General features: G+C 43.9%; 1 protein-coding gene across 1 annotated transcript in view; it reads right to left on the bottom strand.

The window, feature by feature from the left end:
• LOC8037104 (collagen alpha-5(IV) chain) overlaps positions 1-13,240 on the bottom strand; it is an 85,713-nt gene that overhangs the window by 71,913 nt on the left and 560 nt on the right. The window lies entirely within an intron of this gene.

Below are 13,240 nucleotides of genomic sequence, written 5' to 3'. Positions count from 1 at the left end.
GAGAGCACAACTTACGGAGGCAACTCAGCGAATGACGATGCCGAAACATATGTTTAGACAAAAAAAAAAAGAATAAAAACCAAAAGAACGCAGTCTGAGTTGTGACATTAAGAAATGCAAAACTTCACGCTTGCATTGCTTCATGTCCCAACTCAGACTGCGTTTTTTGGTCGAAATGTATGTTTCGGCATCGTCATTCGCTGAGCTGCCCCCGTAAGTTGCGGTGATTGACTTTCCAAGTGTGCGGGAAAGAAGACGCACGGGGCTTTTTTTTGGAACGCAGAGCAGCGATGAAGAGAAGTCATTATTTAATAAAACCTCGATTATGTCGAAAGCTTTACCGATCGACATGCTACCAGCAAATATGGGTGTTACCTAGAGCTAGCGCGTGTCAAAAGCTCAGATCATCCCGGTCGAGCTCCAATAAACCATTCTATTAACTGTCCCCTGCGTGCAACCATCTTTGCCTGCTCGGCTGTGGAAGACGTTGTAGACATGCGCAGTTACACTCTTCTGCGGCATATCAGACGTCGCCCGCGCGTGCACGTCCATAGCCCAGTGATTTGGCACTTTTTTTTTACCCTGGTGACAATTGCACTAGGACTCACTCACGAATAATAAACACAACACCTCCACGTGGTGAATCATGTTGATTGGGGCGAAGCTCTGGTGGTGCTGATGATACTGATTTTATTGTTCATAGGAAGCGCTGAGTTCCGGGTAGCGTTTGGTAACCCCAGCTCTCGAGTTACTACAACGTCTCAGAGCCCCCTACTCGTCCCGCAGTCGTGGCCGAGTGGTTAAGGCGATGGACTAGAAATCCATTGGGGTCTTCCCGCACAGTTTTGAATCCTGTCAACTGCGCAAACATTTTTTTTTTTTTTTTTTAAGAAGACAGATGGGATGGCAATCGATGTGAGCACGGACGCCGGACGGACAAAGCTAGACCCTCACGAGCTTCGCCCCTAAAAGATCCATCCGTAGCCCACCACTGTATACAGCGAGGAGGGGAGCCGCAGACCATCTGTCCCTTCACGAAACGAAAGACATGGTGTTTGCGGCAGACATGGTGACAGGATGATTTGCGGTCACACCTCAAACATCTTCGAAACATGTTTGCTTCACACACGCTTCTAACATGTCCGCGGACAGTTTTTATTCCTATGACCATCGTTACAGTAGCGTCGTACAGGGAAGAAACACGTCTCAGACAGTGTCTGCCGACCGTTTTTTGTATCATGTATTAGGTGTGTAACCGCGTATTGAGAGATCCGGGCAAAAGGTGGAGCGAAATGCGAGGAAACCTGAGAATATGTATTTTACAGTAGATAAAAGAAAAGTCATTAGCTAATTCCGAACGCAGCGTCAAGGACGTTCGGCTAACTATCGACCGATTATGGGCATGGCGATTGCGCGACAAATGAGTCATTGTTAAACAACGCTGGAAGGAATAGACGACAACGCCGTGTGCTCAATTACCGCATCTCGCCGTAAAGCACAATGCGCCTTTGGCGAGAGCCTCGCTTCCCCTAGCCAGCCGCCACCGCGCCTCGGTGAGCTATGGCCGACGAAGTAAGTTCGACGAAAACCTTATCACTATTGTCTTTTTTTTTTTTTTTGCTTTAAAGATTATGTAAGAGTAAGGGCGCCTCAAGCTATGCCTTTCTGGATTCTTGGGCCTCAATAAAACAAAACAATAACAAAGAGAGCCAAATAATAATATTAATATTAAGGTAAACGCGCAGGTGAAAAGTAAAACAAATGTTGATTTATTCTTTTTTTGTTGTGTTTGTCGCTTCGAGGAAAAACACCCGTCAAGAACGCCCCGGAAACAACAGAAGAAAAAAAGCAACAACAACGTGTGCTGTTTATTCGTCCCTTTATTGCTGCTTTCTGCACGCCGACGGAAAGAGTTACGTTATCATATTCGCGTCGCATTCTTCTTTTTTTCTCTTCAATGATACCTCACTGCTTGACTTTCAAGCATCGCGAGGAAGGGGTTCATGAGTGAAAGGGAGGGGGGGGGGGGGGGGGGGATTTTAAGTTGAAGCGTGGCCTTTTTTTCAAGATTTGACTAGGCAAAACGCGTCGTTTGATCGCTTAACAACAGTTTGAGAGAAAGTCAGAGCGTGAAAAGTGCAAACGAACGAACGTCCATGACACGCGAAAATTTACGTACCAAACGACAGCCAAGCGTCCGGAGCCTTTCGCTACGGACTCATCGGGGCGCGTTCGAACGAATCGTATTCGACAGTAACATGAGGATACAGTTTAATGCAATGCGAAAGAAAGAAGGTATAAAAGAAGAGTGACAAGGATCAAAAGACGCCTTCTTCGCGAAGACCCAAGTCATGCGAGAAAGCGTCGTCGTCCTAATGCCTGTGTTTTTCCCGCTGCTCGCGAAGGCGCAGAAGCGCGATGGACGGCGGCGAGAGCGAGTTGCAAACGGACAACCTTGAAATAAACGAAACAGCCGCAAAGAGAGAAATACTCAAACGCAAATGGAGACGGAACGCCCGAGGACCGCGAGCACCCTTGGCAACGTCTTCACAAACAGATAGATGCAATCACACACGCAGACTTACACGCATGCATATACATATGTCCGTTCACAAACAGACACGTGTCCATGTACTGGCACACATGCACACATGCGTTCGTTCACAGACATATGCGCGTATACTCTTACATATGTGAGAGTGAGAAAACGTGTCTAGGTCGCATTAACAACGTGTGCAAAGTCCACCTTGCCATTAACAATAGCCGACTGGAATAACCTGCCTAACAGTGTTGCTACATCTGAAAGGTCACACCGCATTCATTTCACAACTAGCCATTTATCTGAAGTTGTACTGATAGCGAAGACTTAATTATTATAAATATTTTTTGTATGGAATTTTCCGTGTGATAGCTCAGTTTTTCAAATTGTTTGAGTGTGCATTTCGTATTTTTCTTTCCTCTTGTACAAAAATGGTATGCAGCATCGCCCCTCCCCTTGTGTGATGGTCGTAAGGGCCCTCAAAGAGTAATACATGGTTACGATGATACACGCACACACTCACTCGCAAACGACAAACGCGCGCAACACAGGTTTGTAAACAATGTGAAATCAGACGTGCGCGTGCGCACGGGAGTCTGTGGTCACTGACATCTTAATAAACATATAGGGTGTGGCTTGTACCAGATTTGCTAGGACAGATAGCGCAATTCTTTTAGATTACGAGAATACTGTTTGGGAACTTTTAGCTGGTACTTGAAGGTACTTAGCTGGTACTGCTTCACATCACTAATGCGCTCAATAGGATATATTATATTTAGGATTGATATCTGACGATTTAGGTGGCCAGGACATCAACTGGGATTCATCATTACGCTCTTCAAACTACGTTAGCGCAATGCTGGCCTTATCACATGGAGGGTTTTCCCGTTGGAAGATTCCAGTTCTGGTGGGGAAGACAGAAGAAAGCCAGAAATGGGCGTAACTGGTCAGCCGTGACGTTGACATGGTCCACAGCTCTCAGAGTGCGCTCTGCAACAACCATCGGTCACGGAGATGCCCATAAGAACGTCCCCGACCACCGGCAACTATACTCCGTTTCACCTTACGTCCAAGCGTAGCGGATGCTACGAGCCATCGCAGCCTATCCAAGGCCGCGAGAGTGACGTGACCTTGGAGACGGGACACAGCGACGCACGGAAAGCGTATCACGGGCTACGTCCACGGAACGGGATTGGCTAGACTAGCTCGTAGCGTCCGCTGCGTCCGGACGTAAGGTGAAAAGGAGTATAATATTAGCATCAGCAGATGGTAGATAATGCGGATGGCGCGTCAGTTAGACGCGCTCATTCCCATAGAGTTTTTGGGGTGGTCATAATGTTTTGGCTGATCAAGTGCAGACGCGCACGTGGAGACACATACACACGCACAAATACACACATACACACACCCTGCACATAGTTAACAAAGGACTTACTCGTATATCTTTTAATGTTTTTAAAATCTTTTTTTAAGGAAGTGGAATTCAAAAAAGAAAATGAACAGGAAGAAAGTGAAAGAGAAATCTCGCCTCCGCGTCGTCTTGAAAGCGCACGGCCTGATAGCATTGTCGGACGTCACGTTTGTTGACTACCGATGGTGCGTCGTCGTCGGAAATATACGCAAGCGCGCCGCGCTGTACGATACACTCATTCGCGTCCGTGGGTGGAATGCATACGCGACGCCCCTTTACGTCCTGGACCGTGGGCGAATGCCAAGAAAGCTGTCTTCGTCTCTCCGGGCAATCACGGGCGTTATTGAGACACCGCGCGTAGCTCGAATGATGCGCGACTGAAGGGGTCCAACGAAGACGGCTGTAACTCAAACAATATAAGATACAAGATAATTTCAGAATCACAAAGTGGCGGCGGTTGGATTCGAACAGGAATTGGAACTTGGCCACAAAAAGGCGACTCCATGAACTCAGCAACAGCTGTACGATTCGCCGCGGAAACACGAGAGACTACCTCGCAACACAAATCAACTCAGTGCTCGTGTGCTCACTTCGTGTGCTTCGCTGTTCCTTTTCTTGTCTCCTCTCTTGATATTTTTGTTTGTAGTTGTTTCCAATAAAGATGGCAATAGCAACGGTACTCTTATAAAATTCGTTTCTAATTAGATTTATTTTTAAAGTTATCATTATGCTTTATGAACATTTCAATATAAGAATTTACGGGGAGCAGAATGCATCGAGCTGCGCAATCAATTCAACAGCAAAAAAAAAAAAAAAGAAAAAAAAGAAGAAACATCTAACTTAGTTATGCTACTTGAAGGATAACTAGTAATATGTAAACACCACGATTCCGAGATTACGAACTTGCCAACTCGGCGCGTCGCGTAGTGCAAACGTTATCACGTAAAACTTACATCGATTTTTTTTTTTTACTGTAGTGGTGATTGGGTTGTGATTTCTCTACCTGCCGTGCAATCGCAGAAATGACGTGGCATTCCTAAACCTTCGTGCCAATTTATTTAGGAAATGCACGTTGATTACAAACCGAAGATATCACTAACCAGCTCCTGGTAACAAATTGCACTAAATGTTTCCTCGCAAGCTCTGACAAAAAAAAAAGTGTGACAAAAAAAAAAAAATATATATATATATATGTGAACAACTTTCCTCGGTGTTTAAAAGGAGAGGAGGAAAACGCGCGTACGGCTTTAATGAGCGCTGAAAATGAGAGAGGTACACGTATACCTTTGACTGAATTGCCAAGAAAGCTTTGCCCCCGAGTGTGGAATAATGCTGACAAGGGGAAACTTTCACGAATAAGAGCGACTATTACGCTCCGGTTGGCAATGATACTCCGAGCGCCAAAAGAGCATTCTGACGGCGATCGTCGTCTTTATGCGGTTTCCATCACTGGCTAATAAGCCAATCACGCGGACAGGATATATCGCAGAATTATGACGGATTCTCTGCCCGCGGTTGGTTTAGCCGGTGATAGTAAACTTACAAAGACGACGAGAGCCGTGACGATGCACTTTCGTCGCTGCTTGATTGGCTCCAACGAAGCGTAGCATCGGCTGCGCTCGGAAACTATGCGGAGCGCAAGTTGGTCTGCTTCTTTCGCAGAGCTTGTGGTGACATCAGAATGCCAAGCTCTTATTGGCTCTGATTGGAAGGGTAGTGGGTAGACCTCGAGGGCGCTTGCTTTGAGGTCTATCCACTATCCTTCCAATCAGAGCCTGTGTCTTTTTGACGTCACCGCAACTTCTGCGCAACACTCTAAAAAAAAAAAAAAAGGGTGTAGCCCTTACACCCCTTGTCACATATACGACACTCCAAAACTTCAGTTCGCCGCACACCACACTGACATCAAACTGACGGCACCAGCTTTAGCATGAGAGGCTCGATGACTGTGCGATATAAGATATTAAACAGCTAAAGTACGCATCAAAGAGGTCAGAAAAAAAATAAACACCGAGGTTTTGCAGTATAGGGCCATGAAAACCCCGGTTATACTTTTTTTACAGTCAGTTACATTTACTTAAGTTATTTTAATAAGTTGTGCAACTCGGCTACCAAGCCGCTCGTGAAAGTTGGTAGCGTCGGTTGAACGTCAGTGCGCTGTACGTCCAACTGAAGTTTAGGGGTGTCGTATATGTGACAAGGGGTGTAAGGGCTACACCTTTTTTTTTTTTTTTTTTGTGTGTGAAGAAGCAGCAGACGAATTTGCTTTCCGCATACTCGTTTTCACCTCAAGAACCGTAGTAAAAAGAAAAAAAAAAAAAAGTACGGCTTTTTTGCAGCATTACTAATCTCTCCCTTTATGTAGAAAATTAAAGTGTATGTAGATGCACTTCAGGTTAGATATGTGTTATCTTATCAGGATGTATACACGCTTCAAACGCCAAAAGCATCGCTTCTTGCTCCGACATACAAATCTTGTCAGAACTACTTCGCGCGGCCTATGAACAATGAGCAAAACTTCATTTCTTCTTGAGGTGAAAATGAGCATAGTATGAAAAAAGTAAAACGGAGGTCGATTTTTTTAGCCTCCATATGCAGTAAGCCCAGCCGTTGGCTAAATTCCTGTCAGCTATTACCCTCATGCCACTGCGAGCCGCCATAAATAAATAAATAAATAAATATTAGTGCGTTTTTGCCGTCTTCCATTGTGGACGAGGCACATCTGCATTCAACTGATTTTGGATTAGTTATTACATTTGTACATTCAATCGGTTGCTGCATAGTGTTGGTGCCGCGAAGAAAATAAAGACGGCCCGCGAGGCTCTGAAAATTAAATTCTCAGCAACAGATCACGGAAGCAATGAACTGGGTCGTCCAGGTAAGTGAACGGTCTTCGTCGAAGACGCTGTGTAAAGGGTTGGGACTGGACTTGCAGGAGACGATCGCCATTGTAGATCCACGACTCGCACTTTTCAGCGACCCATGTTTCTCGGGAAAATCTATCGGTGAGGGAACCCTGGTACCTGAGATAGTTGATCATGAGTTCACAAGATGCCGCTTCTTCTCGCACATGGTCTATTAAAAAAAAAAACAGAAATTCTCCGTCTTGCGTCGAAGCAAGTCGAAGCGGACTTTCTTTTTTGTTTCCATCGCTTCCGCAAATTTCTTATCGGGGCAGCGATTCCCGTCGCGTTTACGACATTAGAGAGTTTTAGTAGATCGTTCCCATGACTCCGATAACGATATCCCGATACTTCGCCACCGCCTCCCTTGCGCATGCATAGTATCGGTATCGGGGCTATCGGAGGTATCGGAACGATCTACTAAAACTCTCTATTCGCGCCCGCCGACCTTGAGCTTATTGAAAGAAGGCGCTCTACGTACGGTCGGCGCGCGCGAGCTCAGACTATAGCAGACGCAGATTCTCGCCTGCGCGTGCATTGTAATCTAAGTACACAAGTTCCCTCGCGTGCGTGCGACTGTGTCGCCACCCGGACGACGAAGAGTGCCAAAAGCGCCGGACGACACGCGCACGCGCTCCGTGCAACGCTTCCCCAGGTATACGTTGTCGTGTGTATTGCTCGTGAAACAGTTTCCCTGTGGCACTGCTCGAGCACGTCGCTGCGTGCGCGAGTTGGTCGTCACGCGGCGACGCAAAACGGAGTCTGGTTGAATGCGGGGCACTTCTCCGGTCACTAATGAGCCCAACACGGGGCTCGGAAAAAGTGCCGCAATATCTGAACTTGCGACGGTACTTAGCGCCGAGGAAGCCGAGACTGTTGGCGAAACGTCCGCTGCAACACTGAGGCTTTTCAGAAGGTTCCTTTGAGAGCTCTTTCGATTTTGAATCTCGACAAACCTCGTGTTGTGTTTGCAGTAATAATTAAGGTGTCATTAGGTGCTTTCGACAGATCGATACTTTCCCTTGCTCCAGATCTTATTTCCTATCTGTTCTCTTTCTGAGTATCCCTTTCTCTCACGAAGTGTAGCAAACCGGTACATCAACACTGGTTCGCTTAAAATTTAAAAAAAGAACCAAAAAAAATAAAAACCGGGTGGTTGGTGATTTTGTAAACAAAAACTTGGTACTGAGTGGCATCCTCATTTCTCTGTCTTGCATTTCCAGCGTTGTTTGGTTTTCTTACCTTTTTTTTACGTTGAGGAACTATCTTATTAGGAAGCAACTTGGGGGAAGGCGGTATTATGCCGTACGTAAAAAATATTGAACGCAAGAGCTGAAATGTACGAGCTTGGCGGCGGAGGTTTTGTGGAAGGTGATGCATTAAAAGCAAACAACATTGGTGGCTTAAAGTAATAAAAAAAAATAATTCGCTTCCTTGCTGTGCGAGTAAAAAAAAAAAAAACGATTCCCCCCTCTCTTATTTTTCCCCACGCTCCAGTACCTCGGCAATGGTTCGGTCCCTGTAGTAGTTTCAGTACATACACAAGGTCGAGAACTTGTGATGCAGTGTCACGCAACAAGATAGCAGGAACGAAAGCCTCAGTGACTTCTAAATTAAACTAACACCGCCGAGCACGGTGCTACGTTTGGGTGATGGTGTGAGGGTCTCGCTTAGAAATGAACGCATACTGATGTTCTTAAAACAGTGCAATCACAAAGGATAGAGTTTCCTCTATAATCCCGAACAGCAATTATTCAATACATCTTGTAAGTTTTGGGGCCTTTTTTTTTTATTTTAGTCTCGCTTTATGTATCTGTAAATGCCACATTTGTCAATAAAAAATAATTCGTATAAAATATTTTATACTATTGAGTTCAAATTATTAATTAAAGGAAAAACAATACAATATGTTAGGGACTTTCAGTTCTGCACATCTCGAGCTTCCCACCGTCGCCAAAAACGTCAGCAGTTTTCCATTTTCCACTCTGTTTGAGTTTGTTAAGTTAATAATTTACTTAAACCTAAATAAAACAGCAGTGCAGAAATTACCTCCTTTCATCAGTGTATTTTTCTATATCGTTTTGAATTCGTAATTGCATTATATATTAAAAATGACAATTGAAAAATCTCATGCAAATTTAACCTAAGTGGTAAATTTTTGGCCCTCTCCTTTTTTAATTTCAGATCTTAAAAGCTACAACAAAGAAAATTAAAGATTTTCAACAGAGTGCTTTAAATGTAGTCATTTCCGTATGCAGTATGCTCTATTCCAAGAGCTATGTGCAGTGTTGTGGAAAAGCGCGGGGGCGAGCATGTAGATTAAGATGTCGTGTTTTTTCTTCTTTCTTTTAATATGGGCTTGGACAAAGAATTGCTTCGTAACACTCTCATTCTTGTGCCTTTGATAGCTCTTTATACAACCTGATTTGGACGGAGAATGTGATGGTGTTCGTAAACCCTTTGAAATAATAATATTTAGAAAAAAGCTCTACTCTGAAAAAGTAGATAACAGAAATAACAAAATACAGAGAGGACGAAACACAGACGAGTACAGGCTTTCATTTGTATTCTGTATGGTTTATCCTTTCTGTTAGCTAGTACACTTCACCACGCTTTTTAAAAATATGATCTGAAAATAGGTTTGACTAATTCTTTCAACACATAATTTGTTATGGCATGGAGCTGGTTTTTGCATTTGAAACTTTAGGTTGATTACGAAAAAGTGCAATCCGCTAAATCTAGAGGGGAAGTTTTCTCGCTACACTTAGCGGGAAGATATCATACTTAAGATAAAGCCAACAAACATACGCACATAAGCGGATGCATACAGCCTGAGGCAAAACACATTATGTGTAATTACGACTTTTCGTAGGATTGAGGTGCGTGCCTTTTTCACGTGTATCTTCAAATGGGCCACTTTAAGATACGAGCTCTGTATCATGCAAATGAAGTAATAAGAAACTTATCATGGTATTTGAAAGCGCAACTGTGTACGCTGGCCTTCAACAGCACAATAATGTTCCCACAAAAGTTGAGGGAACTGATATCTAAGTTCTCAGATTACAGCAGGAAACCGATTAAAGAAGCCTGCGTATCAAACAAATTTGAGCGCCACGTTTGATTTTGTCGCTGTCGTTGTTGGAGGATCTTAATATCTTCTGCGAAATGAGTATATCTTATTGAAGAGGCTAATATAGCTTGGCCCACTCTTAATCGCATCATATTGCGTCAACGTTTCACTGAAACTTGCCTCAACCCAGGACACGTATATAAAACCACAATAGTAGTGTTGTTAATGTTTTTTGCTTTGTTTTTAAATGCAGGGGCCAGCGTTTTAATCAAACCGGAAACTTGTGAAAAAGCCGATGCACGCGCGCTTGTGTCTCACGGAACGCATATTTCCGATAATACTAAACCAACGAAACAAAGAAGCAAACAACTGGCACACTGACTGTCATATAAAACTAGAGACCTGTCAGATTGCACCGCGTCGCAGGTAACCACGAATACACGCAGCAGCGCAGACAGCTAGCCACTAAGTGACAGAATCGCGATTTATTTCTTTCTTTTTTCCCCTCCGAGGCTGTTCTACAGGTTTGAGTACTCAGCGTTCGAAAGCGTTCCAACGAATTCATCTTAATCGAAGCCTTCCGAGAGTGCTGACCTTTTGACACTTTCGACGGGAGAGCAAACGAATGCCTCTTGTCCATACTGGTTCTCTCTCAAGAGATTGAGAGAGAGATAAGGCAAATATACATGTCAAATCGGAACGCGCGAATATTCTTAGGAGACGTTTTCTCTTTGGTGTGTGTGTGTTTTTTTTATTTGGTTGATCGATTTTTGTCTTGTGACCTGTCAATCTTCGAGGGGCCCTTTGAAGGCGCAGGAGTAAGTGGCTCGTGCGTATGTTTGACTGCGGCCTGCAGGACGCGCGGAAGGCAAAAAGAAAAACACCCGCAAGCACTCTTTATAGTGACAGCCTCGGAAACCGGAAACAATCCGATATCCTGTTGTGTCTAACTGCCTCACTCGTATTTGCAAACACGAAGCGCACAGCGCGGTGTTTGTTTTTAATTCGGTAGAATCGATTGCAACGCAAAAAGTGGGCGAAGGTCAACATGAGTTACATGACATACGGTAATCGACTTTAGTGTCGCGGGCTCGGAATTTCGTGAATTTTCGAAAAGTGGACGGATTTCAGAAAAATATTGCGGGCACAGAACTTCGCGATTAGTTGCGGTGGAGCGTGTATCCGACAAACTGCATTCGCCTGATAAATTTACTTTTTAAATCGCAAAATCCGCGAACATTAAGTGATTTAATATCATCTTTAGTTCGACATCATTTTCTTAAGAACACATCTCGCATGAAGCCGGATTCACATGGTGCGAATTTGCTTGCGATATCGGAGTTTCGACGTTGAGCTTCCACCACGCTTTTTTTTTTTTTTTCGTACGAGCGACGCTGCAATTGCGAAATCGCAAGTGAAATTGCACCACATAAATTATAAATTAGTACTTATAATACAGAAATTGCACATATGCCTTTAACAAAACCTTAATTGTTATTTACAAGCAATAAATGCCCTCGTATTAAAAAATAAAATAAACACTACAAAAGGCGTAGAACAATTTTAGTTCCTTCCGAATCCTGTGCAATGTTTAGTCCACTTTTTGCACATGTGTTCCACCATTTACGCCGTGGAGAGTGTTCTTAATTGGAACATAATTAAAACAACTCGCTTCAGTTTAAATTAATATTGTAGTTTAAATGAATAGGGCAGTATATGGTGCCTCGAAGAAAGATTAATTTGGTTGATCTGAGAATAGCTTGGTTTAAAGGAAATAATTTATCTTTAGTTGTTGCCTTCGAAGAATATATAGGGGGGGGGGGGGGGGGGGGCAGGTGGCAGAATAAATGAAACTTATGATTATTCTTGTTAATTGTAATTTTTATTTCATAGCATTTGTTCGCCCAGTTGTTCATGCACTCAGATCATTATTGTAATTCTGTTGCGGTAGAAGGATCGCTTGCCGTTAACACTCTAGCGGAGTGGGTGGCCGGTAACATTAATTACGTTGACAGCTTCCCCGTTAATCAATATAGCTCGGGTAAATCGCGTACGAAGTTAATAGTTCATTGTTTGTTGTCCACTAATGCTGCCTTACCAAATCACACAGTGGAAGTTGCGCGGATGCGTGTGAAGATGCGCTCAAATTTCAGATGAGGCATTGTGCTGCGAACTGGGATCCGGATTATGCTGAATGTTAGCGGCTCATCGTTAATTTAACGTCAAACCGACTCGCACAAAAAACCGATGCAACCAAATAATGCGTTTAATATAAAAAATAGAGAGTTTCAAGGTAATCTCAAGGAGATTTAATTCAAAGATTATCTTAAAGCAGATGTATCGAACGAATTGTGTTTACCAGATATTACCCGCAGCAGAGTTTTTTCTAAGGCTGCGCAGGCAAGGAAAAACTATACAAAATGTGCTGCTCAGTCATCCTCTTAAGTATCTTCTCAGTTTAAAATGAATTTACTTTACTTTAGAAGGATATTATGAGAATGTTACATTCACGAAGCTATCAAACGAGGAGTATTTACCAATATGTGAATGCATACATTTATTTTTTGCTCGTTCATTCTTAAGTGGTCACGAACAGGACGGGAACAAGACGATAGGTGCCCGTCCTCCGAAACGCGTTCTTTGCCTTTCCTCCTAAAGTAGCAGCACGTGCACTCTCGCGAGAAGCCGTCGCGTTATCGAAGATGGGAGTCTTGCGCTACTAGTGGGCCAACTGAAGGATCTACCTGCCGTTATAATCCTACCATGGGCTATAGTGGTGGAAGCAGTATTTAACAAACTATAGTACGACGCTAAGTAAATTCACCTTAAATAGACAAAAAAAAAACATAATTTTTCGCTTGTTCACATTGTTTGCCTCGTACAAGTCTTCATTTATAACTGGAATAGACCAACTTCACTAGCCAGTTTGGTTATGCTACGTCCTGCTGCACGTACGACAACGTCGCTGGCACAAAGCACCAAAACGGCACAAGTTGCCTCGTGCTCTGCCGCCTGCCTTCTGTGCACTAAAGTTATGGTGGCGTCACGCATGCACCGTGCGCTTGGTGAGATCGGCATATTGACCCGCAGAAAGATAAGCAGGATCCCTTAATTGTTACCCAAAGGAACTGCGTCTATCACAGCACGCTCCCGACATGAGAACGCAGAACAAAGGGAACAATTCCGAGGCGACTCGTGAACAAACTCGTTCCCCCCGCGAAACAAAAGCCGGCTCATTCCGAAAAGGACGTCGGCACCTCTAAACGTGTTTCTCGTTCCAACCGATCGGGAAAACCCAAATTACCAGCAGCGCCAAA

Source organism: Ixodes scapularis, unplaced genomic scaffold (genome assembly GCF_016920785.2).
Source record: "Ixodes scapularis isolate PalLabHiFi unplaced genomic scaffold, ASM1692078v2 PGA_scaffold2__306_contigs__length_199485367, whole genome shotgun sequence".
Classification (NCBI taxonomy): Eukaryota; Metazoa; Arthropoda; class Arachnida; order Ixodida; family Ixodidae; genus Ixodes; species Ixodes scapularis.
This window is presented reverse-complemented; position numbering and strand designations above follow the sequence as displayed.